Below are 14691 nucleotides of genomic sequence, written 5' to 3'. Positions count from 1 at the left end.
CGGCACCTGGTGTATCGACTGAGCCATTAAATCACACAGAACTCCTGTCTGAGAGAGTTTTGGGATTGCTGTGCCACCCAAACCTTGGCTGGCACTGCAAGGCAAAAGAAGAAGCATTCACTACTAATATTTTTCCTCCAGACCATGGCTCACTTGCCCATGCACTGTTTGTGTGGCACTTGCTCTGGTGAGTGAAGGCCTGGGCTGTTCTGCCTGGCACTGAAACACGTCCTTAAGGCTCCCTGAAATATAGAAGAAGACAGGGATTACAAGTCCTTCCTGAGCAGCCAGAACAGAACCCATTAAGGTATTGCAAGCCATGCAATTCAATGGCCCTGAAAGTATAATTTGATTGTAATTCAGGAGGTTACTAAAAGGAAATCCATACCAGGCTGAAAGATAAGCGAAAGCGAGGAGTGTATTTACTGTGAGTGCTGAAATGTGAGGTGTGCGAGTCCCTTATCTCCTTTGTCTGCACTTTATCACCACTGAAGGCAAGTAAAAGGGGAATAATATCTGCTTCACAAGAGAAGATTGGATTAAGTTTTCCCAGCGGTCTTGTGGGAGTTATTTCCATTTTGCTCCTGCCTGGATTAGCCTCACTCCTTCAGGCTGTTTCCACATCTGCAGGAGAAGGTCCTGGCTCAGGGAGGGGAGGGGAGCATGGTTGGTGTGTTGGTTCTTCGTGGAGGAATTTGCCATTTGACCTCTGTAAAGGAATTAGGAGACCTACAACCTCCTCCCTGACTCTTTTCTTTTTCAGATCCCTTTTTGATATGCAACCTTTTTTGTCTGGCAGTGTTATCTCTTGCAGGTGTTTGTTAGAACCACTACTTGTGAGAAGAAACCTGGGTGTGCTCATTTCTTGCTGAGGTTCCCCTCACTGCCCTTGTCTCCAGCTCCAATCCCTCTCTGCAGAGACCTGCCTGACTCACTGCACAACTTGGAAACAGCCCCAGGTATTTTATCCCTCTATTTTATCCCTCTATTTTATCTCTGGTCCTCTCTGGACACTGAAAGGATGCTGCTGCTTCTGCTGGTGGGATCCAGTCTCCATCAGTGCCTCCCTCTGCCTGGATTCCATGGCAGTGGGATGGTGGAGGCTGGCTGCAGGGTGTTCTCAGCCACGAGTGTTTGCTTGGGTTTGTTGAGTTATCCAGGCAGAGGCTGAGCATGCCCAGGAGGTGATTTTACACCTCACACACATTTACTGTCCAGATATTCCCATTTTTCCTTAGCCTTTTTCACGTATAACTTGCTTTATGTGCACGTGGGTGAAAAAGAGAAGGCACTTATGGGGTGTAATGTTTTATTCCAGGGATGGCTCAGCTCAGAAGTGATCGCAGACAGGCACTTGTCACTTCCACACAATTCCACACTGCTTGCAAAGGGAACAGGGGAAACCTCTGCAGATTGTGGCCTCTGACAGGTACCTGCCAGGCAGTTTGTAGCTGAAATGCAGGGCTGATTTCCCTGGTTTTTCATTTGGAGGAGGCAGGCAGTGGTTCTTTGCCCACTAATGGCCAGTGCTGACCAGCACAAGTGCCCATTCCTGCCAGAGCTTAGATTTTCAAGCACCACGTGTTTCTTTTTCTACCACTTTTCTCATTTCTCTCTGGTTACTGTTGTAACTGCTGCATCTTCTTTGAGCTCCTGGGCACTACAAGACATCTCCTAGATGTTGAATCTTGTCATTTTTGATAAATCTCTGTGAAGCACAGAGCTCAACTGAAACTGCAGCTCAGCATCCTGAAGTGCCAGTTCAATCTATTTCTAGCCTTGGAAAAAAAAATAGAACGGGGGGGCAGCAAAAAACCTCACAGCTTTATAGCAGTAATAATGGTGGGGATGAGTTGGATTTCTGAAAATAATTTAATCCCTGGAGTATTGGAGATGGGTTTTGAGTGTCAGAGCCTAAGGTAGGGCAATGTCCTACTGTTGTGGCTTGTATTAAAACAAAGAAACCTTTTTCCTCTGGAAGTTCATTAAAGTTCAGTTTTATTTTACCATTTTCCAGACTGAAACCACAAGCAGAGCAGCCTTCTGGAAATCCTGGGGTATTGGTTTTGCCTTAGCACTGTCAGATCGCCTGGACACTGCCCTTCTATGGTTTTATCTGAGCTTGGGATCTGGAGGGATTCCTTGTGCTGGGGAGAGACCATGACAGTGCCTTTTAAGACGTGAAGAGCTGGAGAGAACTTTTAAAGACAGAAATGGGGCCTGGCTGCCTTTTTGCAGCCCACAAAATGAGGTGTCTCTGCCTTAAACTTTGAAATTTCCTTTTGGTTTCACCACAAGAGGACAAATTTCACTCCTGACTTCACAACAACACAGCAGTTGGCATCACATTAAATATCAGGTGAACGCCACAGAGAATGAGAATTTAAATTTGGCAGCAGTGGCTGCCTGGGCCTTGGGACCAGGGTTATTTCCTCCCAGAGGCTGATCAGCAGCTCCATGGCTCTGGCTCCAGCTCTCTGTGAGGCCGTGGCTGATGTGAGACAGGGCACTGGAGTGTGCCATGGTGAAACCCATCCTTCTGCTCCAGCCTCTCCGTCTCAGGCACATTCCAGGCTTTGCTTGAGCTGTTTTAGGACAAAACCCTTCTTTTCACCTGCTTTTACCCATGGACTCTCTCTGTGCCTGGACATCTTTTTGGTGTGTCTTTGGGAATCCCTGGTTCAAACCCAACTGTTCAGTCTGATGTCTTGGCAAGGTTCAGGCCCTTCAAAACATCAGCCCTGATTTAATATTTGGGTTGCTTCAGGTTTCTCTCCAAATACCATTAATTACTAGAAAATCTACAATCATATCTTTAAATATATAGGATCTCCAGAGGTACAGGTGGATGTGTCTGTGTGCATTTGAGGCACGAGTTAGGAATAAACAGGATGCCCACCTGTTTAGCATTCAACTTCATCCTTCCTAACTGCCATCTTCATTTGTACTCTGGTTGTGACATATAAATCAATGCCCCCCAAATGAAATTGCTTTGTCTAATAATCCTTTGTGCCAGGGTTATCAATAGTTCATTAGTCTTACTTTGCATCTATCAATGAAAGGTGGAATTGAGAGAGAGAGTTCAAGGAAAGAAGTGAGTACATTCTCTGTGGGAGGTGTCTTCCACTCTGGCAACCCTTTGTCTCCACTTGATTCCAGGCTCAAGGGTGTAGTTTTACACCCAAGTTTTGTTCACTTGAAACACCCTGGAAGCTTTCACAGCTTTTCATTTATTCCTGAAGAGCCCCAAAGGGCTCTTGAGTCTCTGAGCGATCCTCACCCCATGAAAAGCAATGGCTGAAAACCTCCCACAACAGCACCAGCAATGATTTTAGCTTTCCTGTTCTAGCTGTCTCTTGGGTTTTGTCACTCCTGCAAAGGCCAGTTGTCCCTTCCTGGCGAGGACTTGGTGTGGCCCTGCTCAGGTGACAGCAGAGCCCTGTGCTGGCTAAGAGAGCCCTGCCTGGGCCAGCCAGGTGCTCCTCACTCATTACCCTGGTTTATGGAGCTTGACAGGAGACATTGGATGTTATCCCAGCAAGGTGGTACAGCTTCAGGCCATGAAATTTTATTCCCAGAATGTTGCCAAGTTCATCTGAGCAGCATTTTGTGTTCTGGTGCCTCTTGCCCTGTGTCACTGAGCTCTAACAACGTGCCAGGATCAGTGTAGGTGCCACTCTGGGTCAAAGTCGACCAAAAACATCTCACACCCTTGGTAGTTTCAGTTTTGTATTAATTAGGCAGAACTCTGCATAGATTGACAAGGTCAACAAGCCAATTGTGTCATTCATTAGGTACCAAATTATTAGTGATGGCTCCTGGGATGCCACCTGATTTCTTTCATCCCAATTTTTACCTTGTTACAGCAGGTTTTTCTAACGATCAGCACACGATCATTCACAATTCATCAAACCAGTAGATGTGGAGCAAAACCCAGCTTTGGAAGGTCTGAGCAGCAGAGGGGGACAGGGCTGGAGCCTTGGCTGGCTGTGCTGGGCTGGCTCCAAATGGGATTTCTGGTCATGGAGGGATTTCTATGGATACCTGGAGGCTGAGCAGCTCCTGCCCGCTGTCCTTCAGCTCAGGAACCTCCCTGGACCCAGGCTGGGATGGGAGTTGAGTCAGCACACCCAAGAGAAGCAGAGGGTTTATTTAGCTCCATCAAGTGACCTCAAGGGATCTGTGGAGTTTGTTTGGAAAAACCCCAGCTAGATGAGCTAAACCCCTCTGGCCTTCTGGTGCTCCAGAAAAGAGTTCTTGAACTCACACAGGCCATGTTAAGTAGAGCCAGGGAAAAGTTTTGACTGAGAAACTATTTGTCAGCATATTGTTGCCATGAATGTTTCATGAAGCCTTTGATTCCTTCAGATTTTCCTGCTTGGAGGACATTGATCATGGTTTTGGGTAACTTTGCTGCAAGAAAATTCTTCTTCCAATTTATTTTTTGTTCTTTTCCTTTTTGCCAAAGGATAAAGAAGAGAGGATTGATAAGTGATAATGTCTACAGAATAAGAAAAAGAAATTCCTTTTATTTCACTGCTGCTGGAAATGACAATGAATTTTAAAAACTTCAAGCTGAAAACATAATTTATTTTGAAATTCCTCACAAGATATATTTGCCTTTTTTTAAAATCATACGTAACTTAGAAAAGTGATCTGGTGGAGCTAGGCTGCAGTTGAAAAAAGAGATTTGTACATAAAAACAAGGTGATTTTAAACTGCTTCTTGTGTGACAGAGTTTTGGATCAATATTTCATCACAGGAAGTCGGCGCCGTGACTTTGAGTCTGGCTTTGCTGGCACAGGGAGGCTGCTCTGCTCCTGTGTCACTCCTGCCTGGTTTTCTCTGCTGATAAAAGTTAGCAGGGAGAATGAAAGGGGACAAACGCTCCCAGCTCTGCAGAAAAACACGCAGAGAATGAAAGGATTGTGGTTCTTTTTGAAAGGACGTCTCTTCCCTCCTGGCTGTGCCCACCCCGTGTCCCCTGTGCCCCGCTCCCGAGGCTGGGGTGCTTCCCATGGGCAAACATTCCCTGTGATCCCTCCTCCTGCCCTTCCAGCTGCAGTGTGGCAGGGGCAGAGCAGTGCCATGGGCATGGAAATGCATGGAAATCTGAATTCATGAGAATCAGAGATGGGGAATTTCTAATCTTTCCTCTGCTCCAGGCCAAATGCGGATGTGATTCTGAAAGATTAGTCAGTGAGTCAGCTCCAAGTGACTTTCCTCAAGTATCCTGGATATTTTTTTTAATAAAACCTCTCCAGACCAGTAACTGAAGTGGTCTCTGGGGCTGCAGGGCTGTGCTGTGGGCTCGGCTGATGGCATCTGCAGCCACAGGCAGGGCAAAGCCATGGGGAAACGGGACAGTTAGAAGGTCAGAGGATATTTGGCACATTTGTCACTGTCTGCTCCTTGCCAAGCTCTTCCAAAGCCCGACTGTAGCTCTGACTGTCACACTGTGTTTGGAGGCAGATCCAAGAAATGACTCAGGGCCCATCTGTGTTGCCAAGTCACTTGTCTGTTGCTGCTGTCTGACTGTCCGTGCTGGTTCGGAGCGAGCCAGCTCCTTCCCTCCAACAGGGACTTCTGCAGGGCTGCTGTCACAGATGCACAGTGCATCCCGTCCTCCTCCTGCTGTCTCACAGCTCTGAGCTGTGGAAGGAACATCCCTGCTATCATCTCAGCTGTCTCAGAGCCACCACCCTGCTGCAGGACTGCCTTGGGGCCATCAGGGCTGGTTCTGAGCCGTGCCCTCCAGTCCTGGCCACAGAGGGAGGAAATGTTCAGGGTTGGACTGCAGAGGGTCCAGCAGGGAGCTTTGTCTGCCTGTGCAGCATTTCACAAGGGCATGGAGGGACTGGAAAAGGGGAATGGATATTGGGAATTAGGAATTGTTCCCTGTAGGGTGGGCAGCCCTGGCACAGGTGCCCAGAGCAGCTGGGGCTGCCCCTGGATCCCTGACAGTGCCCAAGGCCAGGCTGGACACTGGGGCTGGAGCACCTGGGACAGTGGGAGGTGATCCCGGCCATGGCAGGGGTGGCACTGGATGATATTTGAAGTTCCTTCCCACCCAAACAATTCTAGGATTTCAGGCCCACTTTAGTTCTGAGTTACACAGTTTTAGTAACAACTTAAAATTTACAACACCCACTGAAAGTAACTTTGGATGGGAACACACAGCTATATTACTTTTTTCCATAGTTTTATCAACAAATATAGCCTTTCCTAACAGCCTTTCTACTCTCTTGCCTCAGGATTTATTTTTGAAAGTGCTATAAATAGGCAGTGCTCTGGATTGGGTCAGTTCCCCAGGGAAATAAGTGCATGCCACTTTTATATTAGAGGTTAAATTCTGCCAGCCTTATACTGGCTGAGGAGAGCATTAGGGGAGGTGAAAGGCAGGGAAGAACTTGCTACTGTGTACAAATGTAATTTAACAAAGTACACCAATTGCATTTTTAGAAACCTTATTATAGGGTCAATTTATTTTGTCAAGTGACCGGTAATTAATTTTATAGATCTTAAAGAGAGTAAACTCTAAACTCTCTGCTCTGACTCAGACCTTGGCATTAAAACAGGAGATTTGTGTGTGCTGGGCTTTCAGAGATGCTCAGTGTTGGCTGAGTGATGTGATGTGATGTGGTGAGGGAGGTGCCAGGGCAGGGCAGAGCCCCCGGTGCCCTCGGACACAGGCAGGGATGGTGCCAGGGCTGGTCTGGCCGGGCACAGCACAAGCTCCTCTCCCCTCTCAGAGGCTTGCCCAGGGCACCTTGATGGTGTTGATGCCTCAGGATTTCGGCTTTTCTATTTTCCATCTATTTGTACTCCTGCAGCTCTTTAGTGTGTAACTCTAAACTCCACACACAGTGGGAGCTGCTGCTTTCCCAGTTTGGGCAGACACAACAATTCCTCTCCAGGCCTGGCAGTCAAGGACACCTCACTGCCTCAGGCCCAGAGATGGGAACAAAAGTGAACAGGGGGAGCAAACTTGGGGTCAATGACTTCATTAGCTGAAGCTGGAATTGGAAGATTCACCCCCAATATGCAAATGGACCGAACTTATCAAAGTGTGAAAACCCATGACCCGTGATCCATTCTGGGTATAGCCCCTGGGAGTGCTTTTTCTCCCCAAAATGTACCTGAATGTTCTTTAAAAAAAACCCCAAAACCTGCTTTTTATTCCCTTAATTTTCTTTAGCCGCTGTTTTTAGGTAAGCCCATCAGTGCGACACCTTTCTTTTTTGTGCCTCTGAGGCTCTGGGGGCTGTGGGAGGGATTCTCCGTGCAGGGAGCCGTGCTGTGAGGGCTGTGTGTAATTATAGGGTTGTTGTTCCCAGAGAGCTGACAGCTTGTCATGCAGCACGAGCCACTGGGTGCTGCCTCAGCTCTGCCATCTGCCGTGGTTGCCCTCTTCCCTGCCTACTCCCCATGCAAGAATTGGGTTTTTCTCCATCCTGCTGAGCTTCCTGCCCAGCCCATCCCCTCGTGCCATGCTGGGGGAGCATCAGGAGGCTGCTGGGGAGCCCTGACCTGGATGAGGTGGGTGAAACCTCCCACAAGTTACCCACTCCACTCAGAAATCTCTCTTGTTCTGATAAATAAACCAAGCAAAGTGAGATTTAAAGAAAGTGTCATCAGTCTCATGTGCTGGTGAGATAAAAATCCCTCTTCTCCCCGGCTGTGGGAATTGGACTCAAAAATTCAAGCAGAAAGCAGACTTTCAGCCTGCTGTTGTGTGTAATGTAATTTAGTCCTCCTTCATGATGAAAAATGTTTGGATAACGGTGAAAAAACCTATTTTGACCTATTTTGGTGGTTGGTTAGATAACTTCAGAAGTCCCTTCCAACCCAAACTATTCTACGACCCTGCAGAAGGTCGAAAGAAAAGCCTGGCAGATTGAATATTTTGAAGGATGCCTTTCCTACTTCGGTTTAACACTCCAGCAAAGAGGAGAACAGCATGACTGGAGCCGAGGAGAAGAGTGGGGAGAGTGACTAACGAGCAGGAATCAGCAGCAGAGCAGCAGCCTGTGCTGCACCTGCACAGCCAGCCCGAGGCCAGCCAGGGCCGTGGCACAGGGACAGCCCTGGGCACGGCGTGGCGAGCACCATATGCACTGCAAGGCTGAGAGCAGCATCTCACACTGCCCTGCAGATGGGGGGAACAGCCCTGCCCTTGAGGAAGGGCACAGAGAAAGATTTTGAAGACGAGCAGCTGCAGAGTGCAGGATTTTAGTTAAAGCGCGGTGGGTTTGTGGTGCTGAGGCACTGAGGGTGTTCCCGATGTGCAGGAAGGGCTCTGGCACAGCAGTGGGAATTTGTTTAGAGCAGAAACGAGGATTGATAGGGTTATATGAAATTTACAATAAAAAGAAATTCAGCAACTTTGGCACTTGGGATGCAGATTTTGGGTAGCTCCTGTTTTCCTCTCTGCATTATATCCATGTTTTAGGAGTGTTTGAAGGAATTACTTCAAAGAGGGATGTAGTTGAATGACAACACAAAATAGCCTCTGTTAATGCTGTTACCATGTGTACAAGCTCTGTAATGCTACTTTTTTTTCCTCATAAATGTATTTTCTTCCTGGTTTTGAGTCTCCCTGATTGGCTGGGTCTGTTCCACTCAGGATAAAATAGAAGAAGATGCAGTGTGTGGTAGATTTAACAGCCTGTGGGATGCAGGGGTGAGATCCCTTCTCCAAGCCAGGCAGACAGGACATTATTGTCTTTTCTGTGTTTTGTTTTCCTTTCTTTTTGTTTCAAATGAATACATCTGGAGGACGAAGGATGGGTCACTTCCCTGACTTGCTTTTCTGCCTAAATCAGGAAGAGAATTCTTTGGAATTAAGGAAAATTCAGAGAGGCGTGGACAGAAAATCCCCTGGTCAGGATGGCCTCTTCCCAGGATTTCAGTGTGCCTCCTCCTCCAGGTCTCTTCCTTTAATAGGAACATAAAAGGAGGGTTTTGAATGATCCAAGGGTGTGAATTTTATTTTTGCTTGGTCAATGTATTGGAAATACTCAAGGCCAGGTTGCATGGGGCTTAGAGCAGCCTGGGAGGTGGCAGGGGGCTGGAATGACATGACCTTTAAGGACCCTTCCAGCCCAATTCCATGATGCCATGGCTGTGTTGGGAGCTGAGAGCTGGAAATCAGCAGGAATTTGCTGCTGGCACTGGAGAGGGTGGGAAGCAGCCAGATACCCCTGACATGAAGGACATCAGCACCCCGAAGCCAGCTGGGACGTGAGGGCTCAGCTGGAAAAGCTCCACCAGTATCACAAAGCTTTAAAATCCATTTAGTGGCGACTGCAAAATGTTTTGCATAAACTCCTTTTCTTCCTGCCTAAATGTGAACACATCCAGATCAATCACGGAGCTCAAAAATCTTCCTGGTTCTTTTGTGAACATCCTGCTTTGTTATTCCTTTCATTTGTCTTGCACAGAACAAGCCAGCACCGAGAAAATAACTTATTGTGGATGATCAGAAAGACCTTTTCTCCCTTGCTTTTCAAACAGCAGTACACAGAAATTGGATGTTGTCTGTACACAGAGTTGCTGTTTTCCATATATAACCAAGGTGTCACGCAGCTCATTATTTCAGGGGAAAAAATCAGTGTCAACAACCAAGGCTTGTGGCTGTCGTTGGGTTTATTAAAAACAAAAACGTTTGATCTCTTGAAGAAAGAAAAGAAATCAGCTCCTGGATTTTAGTTTTTCTTTTCTGCACTTGGTCTTCTTGAAAAGTATCAAAAAATGAAAAATCTAAGGTGACATCCTCCGTTCTCATGACCCCTAATAGCCAGTCACTCCACCAATTTTTCTAACTTTATCTTTAATCTACTATTCCCAAACTAATTAGGGACTGAAGGTCTTTGGACTGATTTTCATTTTGTCTTGAGTTATTGTGACATCTTTACTACAAATTCTTTCTCAGTCTAATTAAATTCCTGCAGCATAAATGTCATTTTTCATATCATCACCTGTGGTAGCCTGACTTTGCCTTTGTCTCCTGACGAGGGACTGACTCCCTTCCTTCCTGCTTCATATTTGAAAAGTTTGGCTTGAAGTAAGAACATCTCCAGGCTTAGCACAGACAGGGAATCCATTAATATCTAGGAATTCAGATTGATGGGGTTTTATTAGAAAAATCCAGCAGTTGTGCTCTTATATTAGTTTTCAGAAGAATATCTCAATTTGTGCCTTCCCTGAGGCCCAGAGGCAAAGGGCTGAGTTGTGCTCTGAGCCTGGTCCTGAGCTGCCAGGGCCCAGCACAGCCCAGAAATCCTCTGCTCTGCTTGGAAACATGGTGCAGGGGCTTATCTGCTAAACAAAATCCAAATGAGAAATGTTGATACTTAATGAAATATAAGTTTGAGGATTTCACAAAAGAAATCTGCTGCCTCTGCTTTAATTTATTAGGGAGAGTTATGTGCAGATGGTATATACAGAGCTATTTCCTGACTGTACTCCAGAGTAAGTTGATTTGTGGTTTAATGACTTTTATCAAAATGAAATAAGCGTTTGATCTTTGGATTTGATCTGGCTATATCTGCAGCTGCTACACCACTACAGCAATTACTTCCAAACTGGGCTTTTTGCCCAGGCAAATGGAGTTCGTCCTTGTTTCATGTCTCATTGACTGTCCTGATAATACACACAGAGTTACTGTAGGTTTTTTCTTCCTCTAAATTTGATAGGTGTGAAAGTAAGAGAGTAATTCCCTTTTTATTTTAGTATCAGTGTTGTTTTATTATAATCCATTCACTACTCTGGTTAATTTTATCTCAAAGCTGCTCCTAACTAAAATTCAATACAAGAACGTGTAATTTTCTCCACATAATCCCGCTATGCCCCTCTATAAAGAAACAAGAAATTCATTTATGAATTCTAAATCTCAGACCCCTCATGGTAATCTTCACATCTGTCCAGTGGTTTAGGGATGAGTTTGTTGTGATCTGTTGTGCACCCACGCTGGGCTAAATCCATTCCTAATGGATTTCAGTGGAAGGCAATGGAGTTATACTTGGAATCAATTTATCCCCATGTATCCATCTCTGAAATAGTTGTAGTTTTATTTTGTTGTTGGCTAATTAATTCCTGTCAGATTGAAGCTGTTAAGGTTAGCCATTCTTTTTCCAGGACCATACTTCATTCTTTATTTATTGCTCAAGACAAGATTTGTCCAAGTTCAGCCTCAAAAACTCCTGGTGGGAGACGGTTGTCGTGATTAAGGGCTCTCAGGGCTTGGTGCTGCCAGCTGTGCCTTCCTGAGGAGCTGCAGCTGCATTTGTGAGCAGGCTGTGGGAGGCAGGAGCTGTTCAGGGGCTGGCAGCCAGCTCACCTGGGCCAGAGCAGCAGCAGGGAGCCGCAGGTTTGCAGCGCAGCCCCTGCACCAGGCCATGCCGGATGAAGATGTTCTGGAAGCAGCTTTGGTTTGGAGCCAGCAGGTCTGAAATCTGCTGATTCACAGTGGCCAGGAGAAGCAGTCAGAAGGAATTATAAAACAAAGGGAAGATCTTTGTTCTCCCCCTTTTTTTACAGTCACTTCGGGACAAGGCGCTTCACGCTTTGCGTGGCTGGAAGGTAGATTTTAAACTGTCTCTTTTTTGGCTGGATATTTCTTAGAGATAAGCAATAGAAATGGCAATAACTGGGAAGTGACTGGTGGATGAGTTGCCTGGAGATTTGCAGTGCTACCAGGAGCTCTGTGAGAAGGCAGCTCAGCCTCGGAGCTGGGGAGGTTTTTCCCGTGCCAGGGTTGCTGCTGCATCTTTAGCAAATCAAACTCCTTGCACAGTACTTGCTCCTTAATCCAGGAAAATTAAACCACCAGCCACAGCTACACTGTCCAGCCATCTGCTCTCCCAGGTGCTCCCACGCCTGAGCAGAGATGGAGGGATGTGACCTAGAATCCCACTGCAGGGCTGGGATCATTCCCAGCACAGTCCCAGCCTTCAGTCTTCTGCATGGCATCAGATAAAGTAAACATCAAGATTTGATGTGAGAGCATATGTCCATTGCATAATTCATTAGAGTTCTCCTCCACAACTATTTTTAGGTATTTTTCAATCAGAAGTAGAGGGTGAGGATTACTCAGGAAAAGGAAAGGATAAGAAAATAATGGAGGAGCTTAGAAAGATGTCTAGGTGCTTTTGGGACTGAGATCTGGCCATTTAGCTGCGTGTGTTTGGTTTTTAATTAATTGTTTCTGTCCTGGACAATTCCACATGACAGCTTGGTGGTGGGATGGTGCAAATCCAACAGCAGAACAGGAAACCTGCTCCTTTTTTATTCAGCACTGCTGCTAAAACCCCTGTCAGGCCAGACTCCACCTCCCATCATTTCAGACTGTATCACTCCACCACCCTGAACGTGTTTATTCCCAATTTCCAAACACTAAACACATCCAAAACCATTTCCCCTCTGTTTTGCAAAGCATCCACTGGGTGTTGGTGGGACACAGCGAGCAGAGTTGGTGGTTTCCCTGCTCAGGTTGTGCAAAATACCTCGTAACTGCAAATCATCACAGCTGCCACAGCTTCTTGCCATGTGTCAGCAGGCTGTGAGCTGCACCCAGGCTGTGGGAACACCTGGGATGTTCCTCAGCTCTCAGATTTCCCAAGCCTCATTTCACCCCACACGTGAAGGGTTTGCTGTGAGAAAGCGAGGACAAAAATCCTAACCAAACCCCAAACCTCACATTGTGCAGCGTGAGTCACTGACAAGAAATGGAAGGAGGAGTTATTTTGAGGCTTTTACATCTTCCCTATTGCTAGGAGACAGTTCCTGGGCAGGCAGAGCTCGCCGGGCCCGCGCAGCGGCCTGCTTGGTGCCGCGGCGTCCGGGGCCATGCACGGGCAGCTCTGAGGGAGACAAGGGAAGGAAATCGGGATGGGAGCCGCTTTTCAGCTGCTTTTTCATTCTTCAGTCTTTCTGAGACAGACACAGAGTGTACTGGAGGCAGCTGCAGGTGCCAAGGAGAGCATGGTGTGTGGAATGTCACCTCAGGCTGGCCTCGGTCTCTCGGCTTTCACGGCCTGCTCTCTGCAGAGCGGGGTCACCATGGTGACCCACGATGGTTACACCACATTTGAGCCAAGTTTGGGCTGCTCGAGAAGGGACAAAACCACAGCACTGCCAGCCAGGTCTGGGCTTGTCCCTGATCATCAGTCCATGCACAGCATCACCCACCAGCACGTGAGTCCCACAAGGGCAGCACCAGCCTCACCACCTGTGACCCCAGGGTTTAGAATTCTCAGTTCTGACCAAAAATTATTCCGTTTTCCTAAGGCAACTCGGTATGGGCTGATTGAGGCTGGGGTTGTAAATGGACAGATCTCCTGGCGTTTTGTCACGTGTGGGCAGAGCCTGGAAAAAAACAAAGCTGTCATGAGAACATGGGAATTTGTCATCCAGAAGGGAGCTGCTGAGACAACTGTGGAGTATCTCACACTGTATTTTTCACACTAATGCCAGATGGCCAGGAATGGGATCCCCCACGTTCTCCTCCCAGTCTGAGAAGACAAGAAAATAAACAAGGAAAATGTCTGTGCTGATGGCATCTGTTGGCTCCCTCATAAGGTGAGTCACTGCTTTTGATTGCTGAAATAATTAGGATTTCTTTCTAATTGGATTCTCATGTTAACCCTTCCTGCGCCACGGATCGTTTTAGCTCCTGGCACGAGGTTGGAACTGGATGATCTTTATGGTCCCTCCCAACCCAAACCATTCTGGGATTTTGTGGCAAATGAGACTTGGCAGCAATTCCAGGTGAGGATATTCTACACCAGCTGGGCTGTTGGTGTGGAACCCATTCCTCTGCTGCTCCCATCACCTACAGGACCATCCTGGGGGTGATCAAGACTCAGTTTCCTTCCAGCTACAGGACAAAAGTGCAAGGAATTACAGGAGAGGAAATACAGGGCAAAAATCTGTGGAAATATTTGAGTGTGGGGCGCTCTGCAGCAGGTTTTATTTAGGAGGTGCTTGACACATCCAATCCATGCTCCCTGAGATCTGTGCATTCCTGCAGGCATATGTGCACATACATTTATTTTTAAACTCTTACATGCAGCATTTCCTACCTGCCTGGTGCACCAAAGCAGTTTTTTTCCTTAGCAAATAAGGGAAAGAGCTGGGTGAGTATAAATGTGTTTCTTAACAGCCTTGTTTGTGACAAAATTGGCAAGTAAATCTTCACACGACATCGGGCTGCGAGTATTGGAGTCACATTTGGACAGCAAAGCCCACTGCACACAGCTTTCATTGCAATATTTCTCTCAAGCACAGCCTGTCTCTCATGTTTTTCTGAACATTGTTTAAAGAACTGATGAAAGGGCTGAAAACTTTTCAAACTTTCCTTTTCTTCGGTCTTTTCAGCTCAGTCTTTCATCACTCAGTCAATAAACAGTGGAGGACTCTTCTGAACTGCAGTAGGAGCGAGGAGGAGAAGGGGAAATTAATGATATCACCAAATTGAAACTCTTTCAAGTTCCCTTTAATTGCAGAGGGCACAGGGAGCTCATTCAGTTTTAATTCTCTGATCTCTTGCTGTCCCCAGGGGACCAATCTGCCTCTCCTCCCACGCCGCACGCGATTTTCCTGGAGCGGGTTCCTGGCTCCCAGCTCAGGGCTCCTGAGCTGTGCAGAGCCCTTCCAGTGGGATTTTGGCAGTGGAGCAGCAGCCTCAGC

The 14691-nt window shown here is 46.9% G+C and overlaps 1 long non-coding RNA gene across 1 annotated transcript in view; it reads left to right on the top strand.

Moving 5' to 3' along the window:
* The window catches only part of LOC135308226 (uncharacterized), a 110341-nt gene that overhangs the window by 70505 nt on the left and 25145 nt on the right, over positions 1-14691 (top strand). The window contains exons 5-6 of the long non-coding RNA XR_010368764.1: positions 815-959; positions 13477-13581. This is a non-coding gene — a long non-coding RNA (uncharacterized LOC135308226). The remainder of the gene's footprint in view (positions 1-814; positions 960-13476; positions 13582-14691) is intronic.

Source organism: Passer domesticus, chromosome 9 (genome assembly GCF_036417665.1).
Source record: "Passer domesticus isolate bPasDom1 chromosome 9, bPasDom1.hap1, whole genome shotgun sequence".
NCBI lineage: Eukaryota > Metazoa > Chordata > Aves > Passeriformes > Passeridae > Passer > Passer domesticus.
The sequence above is the reverse complement of the archived record's forward strand: the minus strand, read 5'-3'. Positions and strand labels throughout refer to the sequence as shown.